At 45.9% G+C, this 19,933-nt stretch overlaps 1 pseudogene; it reads left to right on the top strand.

The window, feature by feature from the left end:
• Positions 1–2,279: 2,279 nt before the first annotated feature.
• LOC126512783 (40S ribosomal protein S2-like) lies at positions 2,280–18,013 on the top strand (annotated as a pseudogene).
• The last annotated feature ends 1,920 nt before the right edge of the window (positions 18,014–19,933 follow it).

Raw genomic sequence — 19,933 nt, 5'->3', positions numbered from 1 at the left:
AAATTATTTGGACCAGGTGTAATGGTACACGCTTAACCCCAGCACTCTGGGAAACAGAAGCAAGCAGATCTCCCTGGCTATAGAGGGCCGATTTGAACTGCATAGAAACTCTGTGCAGGGTGACTTGAGGTAGCATTCTTGCTGATAGGCTTGGCAAACCAAGTTGGGAGGAGGCAAACCTCCCCCATCAGTACAGTGCCTTGCCAATGGTCAGTCCTTGAGAACACAGATGTGCTCTGTAGTTCAAAGGCTCTGATTAGGTTGTGGTTTGTCTCCCAATGAGGTGTTTTTACATATTATATTACAGCAAGAGTTTTCCCCATAACACCGAGCTTTTTGTTTAGATTAGCGAGGGCACGAAGCTCTTGAAATTATTTGCAACCAAGTTCCTAGTCTTTGAAACTATTTTCATGTATTAGTTTCATTGTTAGTTCGAATTATGATTTGAGTATTATAAAGAGTATTGGCTTTACAATAAAGTATGCAGTTACATCTCTGACTCTGCATCCCCTGTGTCCTGATTTCTGCGGCACTACCTGTTATTCTTAAAAAACGATGAGAGAGCGGCTACAAACGGTCCCTGGGCGGGCTGGCGGAGCCCGCCATGGGAAAGTGGCTACAGGAGGGCACGCTTCCTTGGCCCACGGTGGCGGCAGGTAACAGACGCGTAAACACAGGTAATAGCCATAAGTATTTATTAAGGAAGGGGGAGAAAGAAAGACAGAGAAAAGAGATAAAAGGAGAGAGGAGATAAAAGAAGAGAGACAGAGAAAACGCGTGCGCATGCTAAGGAAGCAGAAAGAGAGGAAGGGGTCCCAAGATGGCGATGGGCGGGTCAGAGGTTATGGGAGTGAGCGTGGCTAGGGCAGGGACCAAAAGAATAACATCCCCACATCTTGCTTTTGATAAAAAGCAAATTAGACACTTCAGTTTGAAGGAATTGGGGCGGCAAATTCTCAAGACTGCTTCCGGCTGATTGTGGGCATCGTCTTGGGGGTAGGGGGGTGCGAGAGAAGGCTGGGGTGCTGGGAACATCCTGGCATAGCTGGTCTCTTTGCTTCTGACCCCGATGTCTGTGGCATGGGAATGTCTGGAGTTCCTAAATTATTGGCAGAACAAAGAACAAAGTCAAATTAAGGTTAAAAGAAAAAAAATTTAGGACCAGGGAATCGAGGGGGGTGTATCTGACCTGTTTAAGGTGGATTCTTTAATTTGGCTCCCCGGAACTCACGAGAACTCCTTGGGTTTGTGAAAACAGAAGTTTTAGACATATAATGACTGTAGCATAAGAGATAAATTTGGTTTGAAATTTGTTTGGTGAGGTCACCTTGTAAAACCTCAACCTGGTGAAACCTCTCAGCTGTCAGACTGTCAGAGATCTTTGAGAAGGATAAGATTTTACTTGAGTAACTGATTAAAAAATGACAGAGAACTTACTTGGTTGGCACCCAGAGCTACTCTTTTTTGGGTCCTCCATGGTCGCTGAAGGTTGCACTTGAGCTTTGCTGTTTAGCGCAGGGCCTGCCAGGCTCCAGAAGATCCTGTGGGCTAAGAAATCTGTAGGAAGACAGGCCTACCTTGACCTGAGCAGCTAGGCTGTCGATTCCGGTGATTCCGTCCACGTCTAGAGATCTTTAGTTTAGATGAAAGGCAGGTTTTCCCAATGGTCAGCGCTCTGCAGTCGAAGCGAGATGCAGAAGGACGTTGTTCTGCGCGTGACTGTCTTCTTTGGAGGGAGCAGAAAGCTGCTGCTAGGAGCCAACCTGTCTCTTTTGTCGTTGTTAAAAGTTTTTTTTTTTTAATAATCAAACACTTAAATATCACATTCCCCAGATCTCTGAGCAGTTGAGGGCTGTTTATCAGGTATAACTATAGTATAGAATTTGTTTGGAAAGTTGGGTCTGAGCTTGACCAAATTGGCTCTTAACAGGTAAGATTTACATTTGTAAAAAGATAGAGGGAAAAACTGCTTGAAATATAAGGTTAGCGGCAAAACTGACAATGGTAAAGAACAGCTTAAGAGACTTAAAGGTACATACCAGTTTAAAATACAAGACTCATGTTTTGTAGTCTGAAATAAGATGTAATAAACAGTTATACATAGAGAGAGTGAACAAGAATTGGGCAACGTGGATGCCTCTGATGGGCCCTATCAAAGGCATTTGACCATTGCTCAAAACACATTTAACAGAGTTAGCATAAGGAGTTTGGTGAAAACCTGGTGAGAAGGCAGGGTAAAACCGGGAGAGTGTGGTCACATGACCTGGCTCTCAGCCAAGATGGCGGCGAAAAGGTCACCTGACCCATCTGGCCTCCAGCCAAGATGGCGACCGCCATGTGTAGTCTGCTCAGTTGGAAAGCCCGCCAAGCCACAACAAAAGCCGCAGAGGGGAGGGGCAAAAGGCTGGAACCGAAAAACGGCCGTGTATAGTTTAATGGGGCCATTTTGGACAAAAACTGATAAGTGTGAGGCATTAAAAGATGAGGCCAGAGTGATAGGTCTGGATGGATTGGCTCCCGTGGTCAAGGCCGTGCAAACACCCGCAAAAACCGTGGCACCTCAAGCCTACAACGAGAACGGCTCCCCGTTAAGGCGAGATGCAGATGGCACGAACATCCGCTGGCCCTATGGAATGGCGTCCGATTCCATAGGGGGGGATGTTATAACCTGGCTGAATCGACTCGAGCCTCCGACGGGAGAGCGATTCCCGGGCAGGAGGGATTCAGCCAAGGTCAGGCCGCACCGTAGCGGCGTGCTGCACCGTAGCAGCGTGCTGCACCGTAGCAGCAGTTACGACGAAAGAAGGAAGGAAGAAAAGTAAGGAAAAAAAGAAAAAGAGAGAACTGGAGACCCCGGGCCTCCAGGCGCGGGTGAGCTGAGGCTTAACACAGGAGACAAGCCGAATTGAATGCCAGCGAAGGGAACCGAGGCCCTGAAGGCCCGCGGTTGGAGGTTCCCCCATCCCTAAAAACCGTGAAGGGTTGCCGGGAGCTCAACGGTCAAACCCTTGAGTTAGAAGAGATGGTTAAGCTGGCCGAGATGGGGACACTCACGATTAGTTGATCTGTTGTTTGGAGGAGCTGCATCCAGGGAACACGTGGGTTGTAGGCCGGCGAAGTGGAAAAGAACCCGGTTCGGGAGTCACGCGGCACCATTGTTATTCTTAAAAAACGATTAGAGAGTGGCTACAAACGGTCCTTTGGCTGGCTGGCGGAGCCCGCCATGGGAAAGTGGCTACAGGAGGGCACGCTTCCTTGGCCCACGGTGGCGGCAGGTAACAGACTCGTAAACACAGGTAATAGCCATAAGTATTTATTAAGGAAGTGGGAGAAAGAAAGACAGAGAAAAGAGATAAAAGGAGAGAGGAGAGATAAAAGAAGAGAGAGACAGAGAAAACGCGTGCGCATGCTAAGGAAGCAGAAAGAGAGGAAGGGGTCCCAAGATGGCGATGGGCGGGTCAGAGGTTATGGGAGTGGGCGTGGCTAGGGCAGGGACCAAAAGAATAACACTACTCAGGGTCATCCATCACCGAGGAAGTTGGGGAAGGGTCCCCAACACCTGGCATCTGTCATAATCTGGTGCCTAGATTCCTCCTCTTCTTCCTCTTTCTCTCTGGAAATCCCACCTATCCTCTTCTGCCTCAGTATTGGCCATTCAGCTCTTTATCACACCAATCAGAGCAGTACATATTCACAGTGTACAAATGTCCCACCACACCTGTATCTGTAGCTTTCTTAGTGACAAGTTACAAGTGTAGAACTGGCCAACTTAAGCGAATCAGGAATGTTGTCATCAAAGAGTTTTTCTGATGAGGATTAACTAGGATACTACTTCAGACCTGAGAAAGTACTTATCTGCAGTCTTTCCGGGGTGCCACTGCTAAAGAAAATGCATGCCAAGTTTCTTTAACTCTTTTTTTTTTTTTCATGAGAGGGGTCAGGGGTGAGCAGGGTTTTCACGTAAGACTGAGGTTCCCAGACAATGTTTCCAGCCTTGTTCTTAACATTTGGTTTCAGACATCACAAGAACTGGTTTTCCAGCTGTGACTGAATGGTGAGCAGTGTGCCTAACAGCTGGCTAGCCCTTCTCTGCACCCTCAGAAAGTCTGCCTGATCATTCTTCTTATTCGTCTGTTTTTCATACAGTCTTTTTTTTTTTTTTTTTTTTTTTGAGACAGGGTTTCTCTGTGGTTTTGGAGCCTGTCATGGAACTAGCTCTTGTAGACCAGGTTGGTCTCGAACTCACAGAGATCCGCCTGCCTCTGCCTCCCAAGTGCTGGAATTAAAGGTGTGCGCCACCACTGCCCGGCTTTTCATACAGAGAGTCTTATCTAGTCCACTCACAATGGAGCAGAGGCCGACCTGAGACTCCATGCAAGTGCCTCCGTACCTGGCCTATGCAGTGCTGGGAGCTGAACCAGAGCTCTGTGAATGTTGGGCACTGCTCTACCAACTGGGCAACAACCCCAACTGCACAACTCCCCAATGAAGCTTCGTTCTAGGAGCTCTTATTCTTAGCCCAGCAGAAGGGGCAGGATCAGGGCCTATCCAAATGCCCCCTTCTAATTAGTCTTAACGAAGATGTGGTGGATGAGCTCTGGCAACAGAACAGTTCTCTGGGGAGCAGCAGAGTCACTGAGTTCACTCTTGGACATAGTTGGCTGTATACTCAGAATTTCTCAGAGTACAAAGCATAGTCATTAGCCAGGGTAAATGTGCAAAGTCACAGAGAGAGAAGCGAGAGCAGAGAAAGCAGAAGTCTGGGGACAACAGGAGAGATGACCAGGCCAGGAAAGCGAGAGCAGGGAGAATGATGAGTCCCTTGTGTTGTGGAAACACAGGGCAGAGGGCAAAGTGGTCACAGTGTGGCGGCACAGCTGCGTCTCTGCAACCTTCCACAGCACAGGGATGACTCTCTCTGTGTTTTGGCAGGTAAAGTGTACACATTGCCAAGTATAACTGCAGTGCTTTTCTACTCTGTGAGCCAGAATACAGCTTAACATACGACTATTAACCCGCTTTCTCGTTCTCAGCTACCCTATTGTTAAGATCTAACGAGCAAACCTGTTGAAACCTTTCTTTTCGGGAACCATCTTGTGGTGCTTAATCTTGTTGACTTGCTGGGGCTTAGGATCACCCAGAAGACAAACCTCTGGGAAGACAAGACTGAGCTGAAGAGAAAAGACCTGCTCCCATGTGAGAGGTGTGGAAAGGAAGAAGTAGGTGGAGTCCCAGGGCCACTTCTCTTCTTCCATCTGCCTTACATGCCTACCGCCATGGCCACGCTTCCCTGAAATGATGGCCTGCATCCCCAATCCGTGATCCAGAAAGAACAGGTCTCTGCTGTGTTGTCACAGAGTCAAGGAACTGTGACAAGGGACTGAAGAGACGACTCCGTAGGCGAAGGGACATTGCCACCAAGCCCGACAACCCGAGTTCCAGCCCTGAAACACGTATGGTGGATGGCAAGTTGTCCACTAACCTCCACACATGTACACGCTTACAAATAATTTTTAAAAAACCCAAAGTAACTAATACATTCTGCTTTCTCCACTGCCTCTTCTGTACTTTGTTATCATATGACTTCTAAAATACGTCTCTTTTCCTGTCTCAGTGAACACCGCCATCTATTCACGAGTCATCTGGCAGTTCCTGGTGTGGCCGGGTCACAGGGGCTCATCCCTCCAGATGAGTCATTATAGCATGTGAAGTCACAGAGACCTAAGAAGAGTGTCTCATGGGCCAGCCTTTGGGCCTGATTTAAAGGCTGAGTCAGTCACAGATTCATGGATCTTAGATCCAGAAGAGTCATCAGAACTTACCCAGTCCAACCTCAAACCAGATGGTCCTCAACCATGTTTTGAAGAGGTCTCTCCAAGGCTGGGTTGTAAGGTCTCAAAGTTGCCCGGTGCCTATATCACATCACAGACTAAAGGGGTCTTTTAGAGCCCTTACTGTTAGAAGTCCCCTTATGCAGTGGTTCTCGCCTTTCCTAATGCTGCAATCCTTTAATATGGTTGTGGTGACCCCCAACATAAAGTTATTTTGTTGCTAATTAACTGTAGGTTTGCTTCTGTTATAAACTGTAATGCAAATATCTGACATGCAGGATATCTGATATCTGAGCCCTGTGAAAGGGTCAGTCAATCCCCTCCCCCAAAAGGGGTTGCGACCCACAGGTTGAGAACTACAGCTTTAGTAGGTGGGGGGGGGCAGGGATGGCTGAGTTGGTGTAGTGTTTACCTCCTGTCTTAGTTAGGGTCTCTACTGCTGTGCAGAGACACCATGACCGTGGCAACTCTCATAAAGGAAAACATTTAATCGAGGTGGTGGCTTATATTTCAGAAGTTCAGTTCATTCATTATCATCATCGCGGGGTGCATGGCAGCCTGCAGGCAGACATGGTGCTGGAGGAATAGCTGAGAGTCCTACATCTTACAGGTCACAGGAAGTGGACTGAGACACTGAGCATAGGAAACCTCAAAGTCCACCACCACAGTGACACACTTCTTCCAAGAAGGCCATACCCACCCCGACAAAGCCACACCTCCTAATAGTACCACTTCCCTATGAGCTTATGGGGGTCAATTACATCCAAACCACCACACCTTCCAAGCAGGGGGGCTGAGTTCTATGCTCAGCATCCACATAAAGTGTTGCTGTGTGTTGTGTCCACATTTGTAATCCAGGTACTGGGAAGACTTAGACAATAGGTTCCCTGGAGCTCACTGGCGAGACAGCCAAGCCAAATCAGAGAGTTCCATGTTCAATGAGACAGAGGAAGACACCTGGCAGTGTCCTCTGACCCCCACATGCTTGCACACACACATGCACACACACAAGAAAAGTTAAAAAGATAAAAGATAAGTGCTCCCTCCACAGGCCACTCTCCATGGGTTTTCATTGTCCCAATGACAGCATGACTCCCCCATTCACAGGTGCCCAAGAATTTAGCAATAATTAGAGATGGTGGGTGGCATCTTCTTCAGAATTAAACCCCTCCCTCCAAATTGAAACATTTCCTGGAAGAGTAGCTCCTGAGCCTGGGAAGGTAAACAAGAGGTCATGGGTCTTGGAAAACAAAACTGGAAAGCTTCCAGGGGGCTACAACAGGGGTAAAGAGTGGCTGGGGCAGAGACTCGAGGCAGCCCTCCTGCAGAGAGCCCTCCTGATGAGAGAGGGTCCTGGGCTGTCTGTCAGTTGCTTGCAAGCAGTGCAGGAGGGTTCTAAGCATCCAGCTTCTCTAAGCTCCACCAGCCTTGCAGTGGGCTTTCTGTAAATCTCCGTCTCCCGCTTCCGTTTTTTTTTGGAGGCCCTGCCCCTGTGCCCCTTGAACCTTGAACTCTTCCCGAGGAGAATCTAGGTAGCCCGCCAAACTTTGACCCCTCCCCAGAAAAGGTCAAGACCACTCCAAAAGGCTATTTAAACTCCCCACGTGGTTCTGTTGGCGATTTTCCAGTTCCCCTCTGGGCCACCCTAGAGCACAGAAGTACAATTAAACCTGGATATCTTTTAATTTGGTCTGACTCGATTTGATTGGGATTATTTTGCGTTGGCAGAGAGCTCAAAATATTCCTAACATTTTCCCAGGATACAGCTGCTTTTGACTCATCCCTGCTCCTGTAAGCATGCCTACCCACACTCCTTCAGTGACCCCAATAAAAAATCAATGGCTCATCACGTTGGATATTGCTGCAATCCTTACTTTGATCTGTCATGGGCTCCCTTTCTGGAGTAGGTGGCATCACCTCAGGAAAAGGCAGTCATCTTGGTTTTTCTTCTCCAGGCTTGCTTGACATTCCAAGACGTTCCAAGCCATCTTTGTGTGACAGCTGGTCCTTCCGTTGTTATATGCAGTTAATACTTTTTTCTCTTCAACCTGACTGCCAAAATTAAGGGACTCACACCATTTCTATGAAACTGGGAAGTGCAGAGAAGCCTGGCTGGGTAAACCCGGTTTCATAGAAACTGCCCAACCAGCAATGGCTTGACCAATGTCTTTTTCACATCTACAGTGTTTCTGTGCTCTCTGCTGCCCTCTGGTGGTAACTGAGTTTATCTCAACTAATAGAGACTGAAGGATGACAGTTGGGAGGGTGAAGGGTTTAGGGCTAAGGATGGAAAGATGGGGAGAATCGTGGGTAAAGCCTAATCTGGGCAAAGAAATTGCCATTCATCATTAACTCATTCATTTTTCAATTGATATAGTATTAAAAATCATTATTTTTTAAATAGACACATGTGAAAGGTATTATCTTAAACTTGTTGACACATAAAAGATAAATTTGCGCCAGGCAGTGGTGGCGCACACCTTTAATCCCAGCACTCGGGAGGAAGAAACATGTTGATCTCTGTGAGTTCGAGGCCAGCCTGGTCTACAGAGTGAGTTCCAGGACAAGTTCCAAAGCTACACAGAGAAACCCTGTCTCGAGAAAAGAAGAAGAAGAAGAAGAAGAAGAAGAAGAAGAAGAAGAAGAAGAAGAAGAAGAAGAAGAAGAAGAAGAAGAAGAAGAAGAGGAAGAGGAAGAGGAAGAGGAAGAGGAAGAGGAAGAGGAAGAGGAAGAGGAAGAGGAAGAGGAAGAGGAAGAGGAAGAGGAAGAGGAAGAGGAAGAGGAAGAGGGAGAAGGAGAAGGAGAGAGAGATAAATTTGCTAATAGTCCTCCCCTTCAAGACTTAATCTAATGCATATAAGACAAAGCCCTTTAAGTCAGAAAGTGTACTGAAAAATGGAAAAGAGGCAGATTCCGGGCTCCCATGGTGGAAGGCTATAGTGAAGGCCTGAACGAGGAGGTGTCTTCGGAAGCTGAGACACTGAATCATTCAGGAAGGCACGTAGAAGTGCTATGAAAAAACATGCTAAGTATCAGGAAGGAGTTCCTTGGCCACCCCAGGGTTCCCGTTCCAAAATAAAACAAAGATAGGCTAATGGGAGAAAAGCATGCTAAATTCATTTAATCCAATTTCTGCAGTACACAAAAACATTAAAAAATAAAGAGCTACTCAGGGCAGACTCTTTGTGGCTAGGTTCTCTTTGTTACTATTGTTTGTCTTGTCTTGTGTGGGTGTGGTGTTAGGGGTAGCGCTCAGGGCCTTGCACACCTAGGATTGTTACTGTTGTCTGTGTTGTCTTGTGTGGGTGTGGTGTTAGGGATAGCACCCAGGGCCTTGCATACCTAGGCAAGCTCTCTAACAGCTGGCTACATCCCCGCTTTTTATGCTTTTATGCTTCATGACAAATGAAGAAGGTGACGGATTAAGAAGGTTCATCCAGTGGTGACAGACTAAAGGGAACCCCCAAATGCCCACATGCTCAGGCTCCTCCTGACCTGTCTGGATGGCATTCCTCTTTTCTGAGTATGAGATCAGATTCCACATAGAACAGGGGTCTGATGGCCAATATCAAATAACAATCAGAAAAAATCTTCATAGCCAAGTTCTACACAGAAAGGCAAGAGAAAGTTAGGAAATATTTCTAAGCTTTATGTCTAGCTTTGGGGAGAGGGTCTAGTCTCTGTGTTCTACCTTGGAGAGGAAAGGGAGCAGAATATAGAAGAAGAGCATGAGAAAAATGTTTCTTCTGAGCCCTTTCCTTCAGTTCATAGTGCTCTACAGGCCAAGACTCTGTACCGAGGGCTCCTGTGGTCTGAGTCCTCACAGGAGCGAGTAAAATATGGTACATAAACTGACAAGGGAGGAGGAGAGGAGAGGGTAGACATAGAAACTGGAAGATTTCTGTACATGCAAGACCACACCACACATGCTTGGACCAAGTGTGCACTGAGCCCTCAGGAAGACTCAATAGTCCAGTCAGTTGAGAGCCAAGGACCGAGGGATGGTGGGTGGAGGACTAATTGAGATTCCCAAGAGTATGCAATATTCCAGGGTGAGTTTAGAAAATGAAGCTGTGATCAGTCTTGTAGAAATGACTTGAAAGCTGTGAGACTTGCAAAACACGGGCAGAAATGGTATGGAGGGAAATGGGTCAATGTTGTGTTTGACAGTTTGGAGAAAATGGGCCAGTGCTGCCTTTGATTGTCTCCTCCCAAAGCACGGACTTCACTCTTAGAGCCCTGTGTGTCTCCTCTCCCGTCTACATTCAGTAGATTACTTTACTTCCAAAGCCATCAGATGGGAGCTCCATAACGTCTTACCATCATGTCAGCAAACTCGCCAGCTCCCATACCTTCTGAGGGAGAGGAAAAGGGACCCACCCTCCTGCCTAAAACCCGCAGCCTCAGCTAGGATGCATAACCGATCCCTCCTTTTGTCCCCATCAGCCCTCTCTCTCTCCTAGACTTTCAAATGCTCTCAAAACACATGAACATCCTTAAACACCCTCTTGTCAGATGGTTCCGTTTTCCTTTCTTCCTTCAGACTTACCCATCAAAGAGTAGTCTACACTGGCTCTCTCATTTCTCCCTTAACTTCCCTACTCTGGCTTCTGCTCCCACTGGAGAAAGCAATGGAGTCATTCTCGCAGATGGATCTTCACAAGCTTTTGCTTTGTTTGACCTTTCAGCACTCGCTTGTGGCACTGGTGAACTCTTCACTCTCTGCAGGGCCCTCCCCGACGTCTACAAGTAGGAAGCACTGTCTGCAGGGTCCTCTCTGATGTCTACGGTTAGGAACCACTGTCTGCAGAGTCCTCCCCGATGTCTAAGGTTAGGAACCACTCTCTCTGCAGGGTCCTTCCCGACCTCCTAGGACCAGGTTAGGTGATTACCATACTCTTTCCCATTACTTCATGGTTCCTCCTAGGAAATCATGCTCTATGCTCTTGATTTATCTCTTATCAAACCGGAAGTAAACTGCTCACTAGTTTAACCCCTTTATCAAACAGTTTATGCCACGTGGTACAGAGTCAGTGTTTTTTGAATAAATGAGTGAACCAAGACATTGTACTTCATCAAAGGGGTTTTATCTAAATGGGAGGTGGTGTAGGGAAAGGAATGTGCATAAACCTTAACATCAGAAGCTAGGTCAAATTCCAGCTCTGTCTCTTAGCTACAATACAGCATCTTAGACAATGAATTTGACTTCTAGAATTAAAGACCAGGCCAGGGTCCAGGAACTGGTATTGAGTGCTGCCAACTCATTGATGAAGAAATACATAGTAACTGCCATCAAGGACTCTGAGTCCAAGATGTTGATACAGTGTGAAAATGGGAGGAAAGAGCGTGCCAAGTTCAGAGAGTAATTTGTGAGAAGGATTAGAGGAAGTGACTGTGTGCCTCAGTAGGGAAAGTGAAATTTGCCTACTAAGGTTAGAGCATAAACTTCCAAAGTCGGCAACTGGAAACAGCTGGGATGAGGAGAGGAGACCAGAGGCATCAATGGGAGCCACATCACGAGGGATCTTTTATAAGGTCACTATCATGGAGTTTAGGATTCATTCTCAAGGCCATGTAAAAGGGTTTTCAACAAGAGTCCCATGGTTAGATTTCTAACACAGAAGAGGCCATATGGAAAATGGGCTGAAAGAACAGACAGAACTTGGTGACTTCGTTGCATGAAAGAGTTGAGGGGCAAGGAAGAGGAATGGTGGTACCCAATTTGTAATGTACATGAGGGTTTAGAGAAGTGCTGTTTGCTGATCGTAAGGCTGAAGAAGATGGAGGGGCCTTTGGACAAGGGGTCCTTGTGGAGTGACCTATAAGCAGAAAGCAGGAGGGAGAAAAGGAAAATGCTGGAGTCAGGAAAAATAGCTGGCAAGTTACTGCTGCAGTTAAAGGTGAACAGCTAGCTGAGGTGAGCAGCTAGAAGGGTCCAAGGTTACAGGAGAGGAAAACACACATGTGTGCACATGCTCATGTAAGCCAGAAGGGGGCGTCAGAGCTAGGGAAGATGGGGTGCCAGCAGGAGACTATCAACAAGAGACAAGTTGAGTTCAATAGCATCCCAGTCCCCGTCCTTCTGCCCTGTCCACACTTTAGAGTCATCCTCACAATTCCATCCCCACCCCTATGAACAGTTTGTTAATTACTTCTGCCCATGGATTCATTAGTCTGCAGTTACCGTTTCTCCTGGGTGACTCCTATTGTATGGTTTACAGTATTCCCTTTATCCTGGGGGTCTTGACAGCTACCTGAAACTGTAGCAGTCCTGGGCTGCTTTTCCATCCTTTGCAGGGTGCCTCAGCCTTGTGATCCTTCGATAAATCATCCCTTTCTTAATCTCAGTTAAATCCTTTGTGTATGTATTGGTGTCCTACAGAAATCCTGATCCACTGTTTATATTAATCCCATTTCAGTCACCAGTGTGTTTTTTGTGGGTGCATTAGATAATTTGTTCTATCAAATGGGGTTTAAGTGATTGCTGTAGTCAAAATTGCAGTTTAATACCATGTCTTGAAAGCTCTGAATCTTTCAATAGCACAGTTTCAGAAATGATTATTCACAATTCCTAGTGTCCACTGATTGCTACAGACACTCCAGAAAGTAGTTTGGACAATTCTGTCCTCTTTGTCAGCACTTTCCTCTTCCCGTTCCTTTTGGAGGCCATGTCCAATAATTCACCTAACTATGCAGCACTACAAATGTATTTTCGGTAGTTTCTTTTTCTTGAGAGAATGTTTCTGTTTTGTTCAGGCTGTTCTCAGACTCCTGGGCTCATGTGATCATCACACCCCAACCTCCCAAACAACCGGGCCTTCATGTGCATATCCCTGTGCCCAGTCCATTTTCAGTCATAATGGCCATCAGTTTCTTTTTTTAAAAGTTTAATTTTTATTATTTTGTAATTGTGTGTACACATGAATACAAATGTGTGAAGTTCGGAAGGTGTTGGATCCACTGGAGCTGGAGTTACAGCCAGCTATGCTGGCTGTATATCCTACAAAAGCAATGAGCTTTCTTAACTGCTGAGCCGTCTTCCATCCCCAAGTTGCCAATTTCTTTGAAGCTACTAACAGCCACAAAATGTGCCAGGGATTCACTTACTTATTTACAATTCTCAAGATGAACATTAACATCCTTGTTTATAGATAAGGAAGTAGGGTGCAGAGAGGCTAAATAATCTGCCAAAAATATTTAGCAATAGTACATCAGGAGATAAACCAAGGACAGCACTTCATAAACTCAGATGCAGGCTCTGTGCCTTACTGTTGAGGACAGACACCCTGCAATTGTGTGACGAGTTTGGGTGAATGTAGGGCAGCAATGGGTCACCAGTCAGTCAGCTGAGGGTTCTTTTGTCCTACCCGGGTCGTGATCATGGGTAAGCAAGAAGCACACACACTGGACTCTGATTTTTATTTCAGTGTTTGGCAGTAGGCTGGTAGAAGCATGTAGCACCCTCAAGAGTCGCAGTTTTCTGGCAGGCCTGTGGTATCAGGACATTAAGTTCTCGGCAGCACTTGGGTCACAGCTATGGTCTCAGACACTGCTCAGAGATGACATCCCTTTGGAGCACTGCTAAAAGCCAGGTCCCCCAGGTCCTCTGCGGTACCTCACAGTCCATTAGGAGAGCTGACTCTCTCTCCTCCACTCTTCCCCTCTCTCCATTCCTCTCCCCCCCCCCATGACTTCCCCCTCTTTCTATCCTGGCTACTCTTCAAATGTTCTATTGCTTGTGCCTCTGCCAGGTGCTTGGATGGCAAGTGCTCCATTCAGGAACCAGGTAATAGGTGTGATCAGTATCACTTAGGCATGGGCACTTGTTGCTATGCAGGCGGGGCCAGGTCCATGGTGGCTTCTGCAGCTGCTAGGCAACTGTCACGACGCTTCCCTGATTCTTTTGCTACCACTGCCACTGTCATTGGGAATCTTCTCTGGCTCTGCTGCTTCCATCTTTGGGTTACCAAGGCAACCAGCACTACTCAAAGTAGGTACAGAAAGACCACCCAAAGAAAACCTTTATTGGGCCCAATACTGCAACATTACTGTAGGCAGTTTAGAAGAGAGCTTTTTTGCGTAACTAGACTCACTGAGTGAGGCCAAACAGTCCCCTTGGAGTCCCAGAAGGGGTATCCAAACAAAGCTATTGCTTGAGTTCATTACAGCATAGCTTCAACACCAATCGCAGCCACTGAGGCTTGTGTTTGGGTCAGTCATGACCTTGCCTCTTGGAATCCATCAGAGCAATCCCTCCCCTCAAGGGGAAGTGCTCCTTCATTGAGCAAGGTGGAAACAGTTCTAGGGTCATTAAAAGTTCATCAAGGCCTGTTCTAGAAAAAAAAAGTCAGGTACAAACTATTTCAAACAGTCCTAGCTGGAGCTGAGCCTCCAGGAGCCGGTACCATCAGCTGAATCTTTGCAGAGTGGCGTCAGGATGTTTATAGAGTATTCAAGATGGCTAGTTCTAGGTTATTAGACTACCAGTTCTCTCTCTCAAGGCAGCCAGGGGAAGTCCAGCATCTGCATTAGGGAGCCACTGTGCCCCCTCTGATGGCCTTGCTGAAAATAAACTTCAGAAGGAGCGTATATTGGATAAACTTAAATACCTTACTAACTGGGCAATAACTTCAATGAATTTTAATAATATTTTAACAATGTTTAGCACCTGCTCATTGTCTAGGGCACTGAGTGTCTGTCTCAGTGGGAAGGAGGGGATGGTAAGAGGTAGTTGAATCCCTTCATGATAAAGGTCCTGGAGAGAGCAGGGAGACAAGGAACATACCTAAACATAATAAAGGCAATATACAGCAAGCCAACAGCAAACATCAAACTAAGTGGAGAGAAACTCAAAGCGATCCCACTGAAATCAGGAACTAGACAAGGTTGTCCACTCTCTCTATATGTATTTAAGTATAGTTCTCAAAGTTCTAGCTAGAGCAATAAGACAAAACAGGAGACCAAGTGGATACAAATCAGAAAAGAAGCCAAACTCTTACTATTTGCTGATGATATGATAGTTTAAAAGCGACCCCAAAAATTTTACCAAGGAACTTCTACAACTCATAAACACTTCCAGTAATGTAGCAGGATACAAGATTATTTAAAAAAAATCAGTAGCCCTCCTGTACACAGATGGTAAATAGGATGAGAAAGAAATCAGAGAAACATCACCCTTCACAATAGCCACAAATAGCATAAAATATCTTGCAGTGACTCTAACCAAACAAGAACTTTAAATCTTTGAAGAAAGAAATTAAGGAAGATACCAGAAAGTAGAAAGATCTCCCATGCTCTTAGAATTAATAAGTAAATTAGAATTAATATAGTAAAAATGCCAATCTTACTAAAACAGTCTACACATTCAATGCAATGTACATCAAAATCCCAGCAAAATTCTTCACAGACCTTGAAGAACAATACTCAACTTCATATGGAAAAGCAAAAAACCCAGGATAAAGGAACTTCTGGAAGCATCACAATCCTTGACCTCAAACTCTACTACAGAGTTACGGTACTGAAAACAGCCTGGTATTGGCATAAGAACAGACAGGAGGACCAGTGGAACCAAATAGAAGACCCAGATATCAGCCTACACACCTATGAACACTTGATTTTTGACAAAGGAGCAAGAAATGTAAAATGGAAAAAAGAAAGCATATTCAACTAATGGTGCTGACATAACTGGATATCAAACATGTAGAAGAATGCAAATAGATCCATATCTATCGCCATGCACAAAACTCAAATCCAAATGGATCAAAGAACTCAATATACAGCCAGCCACACTGAACCTCATAGAAGAGAAAGTGGGAAGTACACTTGAACGCATTGGCACAGGAGACCACTTCCTAAATATAACCCCAATAACACAGACACTAAGAGAAACAATTAATAAATGGGACCTCCTGAAACTGAGAAGCTTCTGTAAAACAAAGGACACAGTCAACAAGACAAAACAACAGCCTACAGAACGGGAAAAGATCTTCACCCACCCCATATCAGACAGAGGTCTGATCTCCAAAATATACAAAGAACTCAAAGCAGGGCGTTGGTGGCGCACGCCTTAATTCCCAGCACTCAGGAGGCAGAGGCAGGCGGATCTCTGTGAGTTCAAGGCCAGCCTGGTCTACAAGAGCTAGTTCCAGGACAGGAACCAAAAGCTATGGAGAAACCCTGTCTCAAAAAATACAAAAAAAAAAAAAAAAAGGAAAGAAAGAAAGAAAGAAATTGGCCATCAAAAGAACAAATAATCCAATAAAAAATTTGGTACAGACCTAAACAGAGAACTCTCAACAGAGGAATCTAAAACGGCTGAAAGACACTTAAGGAAATGCTCAACATCCTTATCCATCAGAGAAATGCGAATTGAAACAACTCCGAAATTCCATTTGACACCTGTAAGAATGGCCAAGATCAAAAACACTGATGTCAACTTATGCTGGAGAGATTGTGGGGTAAAGGGTACACTCCTGCATTGCTGGTGAGAGTGCAAACTGGTACAGCCCCTTTGGATGTCAGTGTGGCGATGTCTCAGAAAATTAGGAAACAACCTTCCTCAAGACCCAGCAATACCACTTTAGTGTATATATATCTAGAGGATACTCAATTATACCACAAGGACATGTGCCAACTATGTTCATAGAAGCATTGTTTATCATAGCCAGAACCTGGAAACAACCTAAATGCTCCTCGACCAAAGAATGGATAAGGAAAATGTGGTATATTTACACAATTGAGTACTACACAGCAAATAATAATAATGATAATAATAATAATTACATTTTGAAGTTTGCAGGCAATGGATGGATCTAGAAAACATCATAGTGAGTGAGGTAACCTAGACCCAGAAAGACAATTATCATATGTACTTACTCATAAAGCAAAGAAAACCAGCCTACAAATCACAATCCCAGAGAACCTAGACAACAAAGAGGATCCTAAGAGAGACATACGTGGATCTAATCTACACGGGAGTTAGAAAAAGATAAGATCTCCTAAGTAAATTGATAGTATAGGGATGATGGGAGAGGGCTGAAGGGGAGGAGGGAGGAAGGAGAGCAGAGAAAAATATATAGCTCAATAAAATTAATTAAAAAAATGAAAGAGTCGGGCGGTGGTGGCGCATGCCTTTAATCCCAGCACTCGGAAGGCAGAGACAGGAGGATCTCTGTGAGTTCGAGGCCAGCCTGATCTACAAGAGCTAGTTTCAGGACAGGAACCAAAAAGCTACGGAGAAACCCTGTCTCGAAAAATCAAAATAATAATAATAAAAATGAAAGAAAGCTTCTTCTTCTTCTGGAAAACACCAAATGGCGCTGACACCAGGGCAGCGGGAGGACCGGGGGCCCAGGATTAGGAGGCCGTGGCAGCTTCTGCGGAGGATTAGGCAGCGGTCTGAGGGGCCTCGGCTGTGGTCAAGGCTGTGGCCGAGGGCGAGGCCTCGGGGCTCGCGGAGGTAAAGCTGAAGACAAGGAGTGGATTCCTGTCACCAAGCTGGGCTGCCGGATTAAGGACATGAAGATCAAGTCCCTAGAGGAGACCTACCTGTTCTCCCTGCCCATTAAAGAGTCTGAGATTATTGACTTTTTCCTGGGAGCTTCCCTAAAGGATGAGTTTCTGAAGATCATGCCCGTACAGAAGCAGACTAGGGCAGGCCAGCGGACCAGGTTCAAGGCTTTCGTGCTATTGGGGACTACAATGGTCACGTAGGTCTCGGTGTCAAGTGCTCCAAGGAGGTAGCCACTGCCATCCGTGGGGCCATTATCTTGGCCAAGCTTTCCATTGTCCCTGTGCGGAGAGGCTACTGGGGGAACAAGATTGGCAAGCCCCACACTGTTCCTTGCAAAGTGACAGGTCGCTGTGGTTCTGTGCTGGTGCGTCTCATCCCTGCCCCCAGAGGCACTGGCATAGTCTCCGCTCCTGTCCCCAAGAAGCTACTGATGATAGCTGGCATTGATGACTGCTACACATCAGCCAGGGGCTGCACCGCCACCCTGGGCAACTTTGCCAAGGCCACCTTTGATGCCATCTCTAAGACCTACAGCTACCTGACCCCCGACCTCTGGAAAGAGACTGTGCTCACCAAGTCTCCTTATCAGGATTTCACTGACCACCTTGTGAAAACCCACACCAGAGGCTCTGTTCAGAGGACCCAGGCTCCAGCTGTGGCCACCACATAAGGGTTTTTATACAAGGAAAATAAAAGTGAATTAAGTCTGTGAAAAAAAAGAAAGAAAAAGAAGTAGTTTAGAGGCAAGCCTGCTTGACACTTTACAAAGGCTGAGGCGGATCAAGTTAAGTTCTGCATGGGGCAGTACAAGGAAACTGATTTAGAAAATAAGTCACCGGAAATGAAAAAAGAGGATAAACTCATTTCCCATGCACATTTAGAAAAACTGATAAGAAGGCAAGAGTTTACTTTTCACCGAAGGGCAGCCCACACTTTCTCACACGGGAGTTACTAAGTGTTAAGAGCTCTATGTCTTACTAATATCCTTATCGCTAACTAGTAACCATTATGAAACGATTGTTAGTAAGCAACAAAAGAACAATGACTGAGGGTTCTTTTCTTCTACCCAGCATAGACATCGTGCACAGACAAGACACTCTGTTGATCTCTTGGCATCTTTCCTTTCCCCAGCATCTGTCATCAGCAGTGGCAGTACACAGCAGCAATCGGGGCACCCTGTAGTATGACAGTCCCTGCATAGGATCCGGCTCTCTTGTGAGCTGTAGCAGGCTTTCTTGGAGCATCAACTAGCTCCCAAATCAAGACATTATCAAATATGAGTGCTTGGCCTTATTTTATGCTTGTCCCACAAGCTCTTTTTTTTTTTAAAGATTTATTTATTTATTATGTATACAGTATTCTTAATATTCTGTCTGCATGTATGCCCACAGGCCAGAAGAGGGCACCAGATCTCATTACAGATGGTTGTGAGCCACCATATGGTTGCTGGGAATTGAACTCAGGACCTTTGGAAGAGCAGGCAGTGCTCTTAACCACTGAGTCATCTCTCCAGGACCACCCCCCCCCACCAGCTCTTATATCTTAATTTAACCTGTTTCTCTTCATCTACATTTTGTTTCTGGGCTTTTAACCTTTCTTTCAGTCTATATGACATACTCTATGTCTGTCTGTTGGCTTTGGGCATCTCTCTCTTTTACCTTCTCGTTCTCTTCCTCTTGAGCGTAGATTCCTCCTCCTACTTATTCTCTCTGCTTGCTAGCCCCACCTATCCCTCCTCTGCCTACCTATTGCCAGTTCTGCTTTTTATTATACCAGTCAGGTGCCTTGGGCAGGTAAAGCAACCCATCTTTACATTTTTAAACACACCTTTACATAGTTAAAAATAATATTCTACAACAGTGAGCGACTAGTGTTATTGCTCTGAGCCTGAGGTCTGAGACCTGGGGCCCTGAAGATGTGACAGTTCTGTGGAACTCCTCTGGTGACCAGGGCCTGCAGGTCCTGTTCTCTGGTTACTCACGTCTTTGGTCAGTGCTCCACATGCCTTTCCTCCCAGTCCCCACTTCTCTTCTCTCTGCCCTGGCCACAGTCAGAACTGTTCAGCCACTCCTTGTCTTGTTGGCTGCTGCTTGGAAATTCTTGGATACTTGCCTCTTTTGGAATAGCACAGGATAGCTGGGGTACCCAGGGGCTGTTCAAAAACTGAGCGGTGATCAGGGTCACTCAGGGGTTGGTACTGTTTCCCACTGGGGCAGGATGCTCCAGGGTGAATAGACAGACTCTCAAGGCAGGAAAAAAAGCTGTCTTCCGGGTAAGGGTGCCATACAGGTGCCACATGTGGAAGTTGGTTATGGGATCCACAAATGGATGGGCTGCTACTTCTTTGACCGTCAAGCTGCAGTTGCCAGAACGTGGTGCCAGGAGGCCCAGGGTTTAGGAACACACAATGGAGCCTGTAAGCCTGGTGGTATCAGCATTGGGAACAGTACCAGGTAGTATCAATTTCAATGGTATAGCGGTTGTGTAACTTCCATGGGGCCTGTAGACAGAGAATGTTTACTCATTCCCAGCTGCCCAGACCTGAAATAATCAGACAGAAACTTTATTATTTGCAATATTGTTTGGACAA

Source organism: Alexandromys fortis, unplaced genomic scaffold (genome assembly GCF_014885135.2).
Source record: "Alexandromys fortis isolate MF-2015 unplaced genomic scaffold, M_Fortis_MF-2015_v1.1 scaffold_104, whole genome shotgun sequence".
NCBI classification, from domain to species: domain Eukaryota; kingdom Metazoa; phylum Chordata; class Mammalia; order Rodentia; family Cricetidae; genus Alexandromys; species Alexandromys fortis.
The sequence above is the reverse complement of the archived record's forward strand: the minus strand, read 5'-3'. Positions and strand labels throughout refer to the sequence as shown.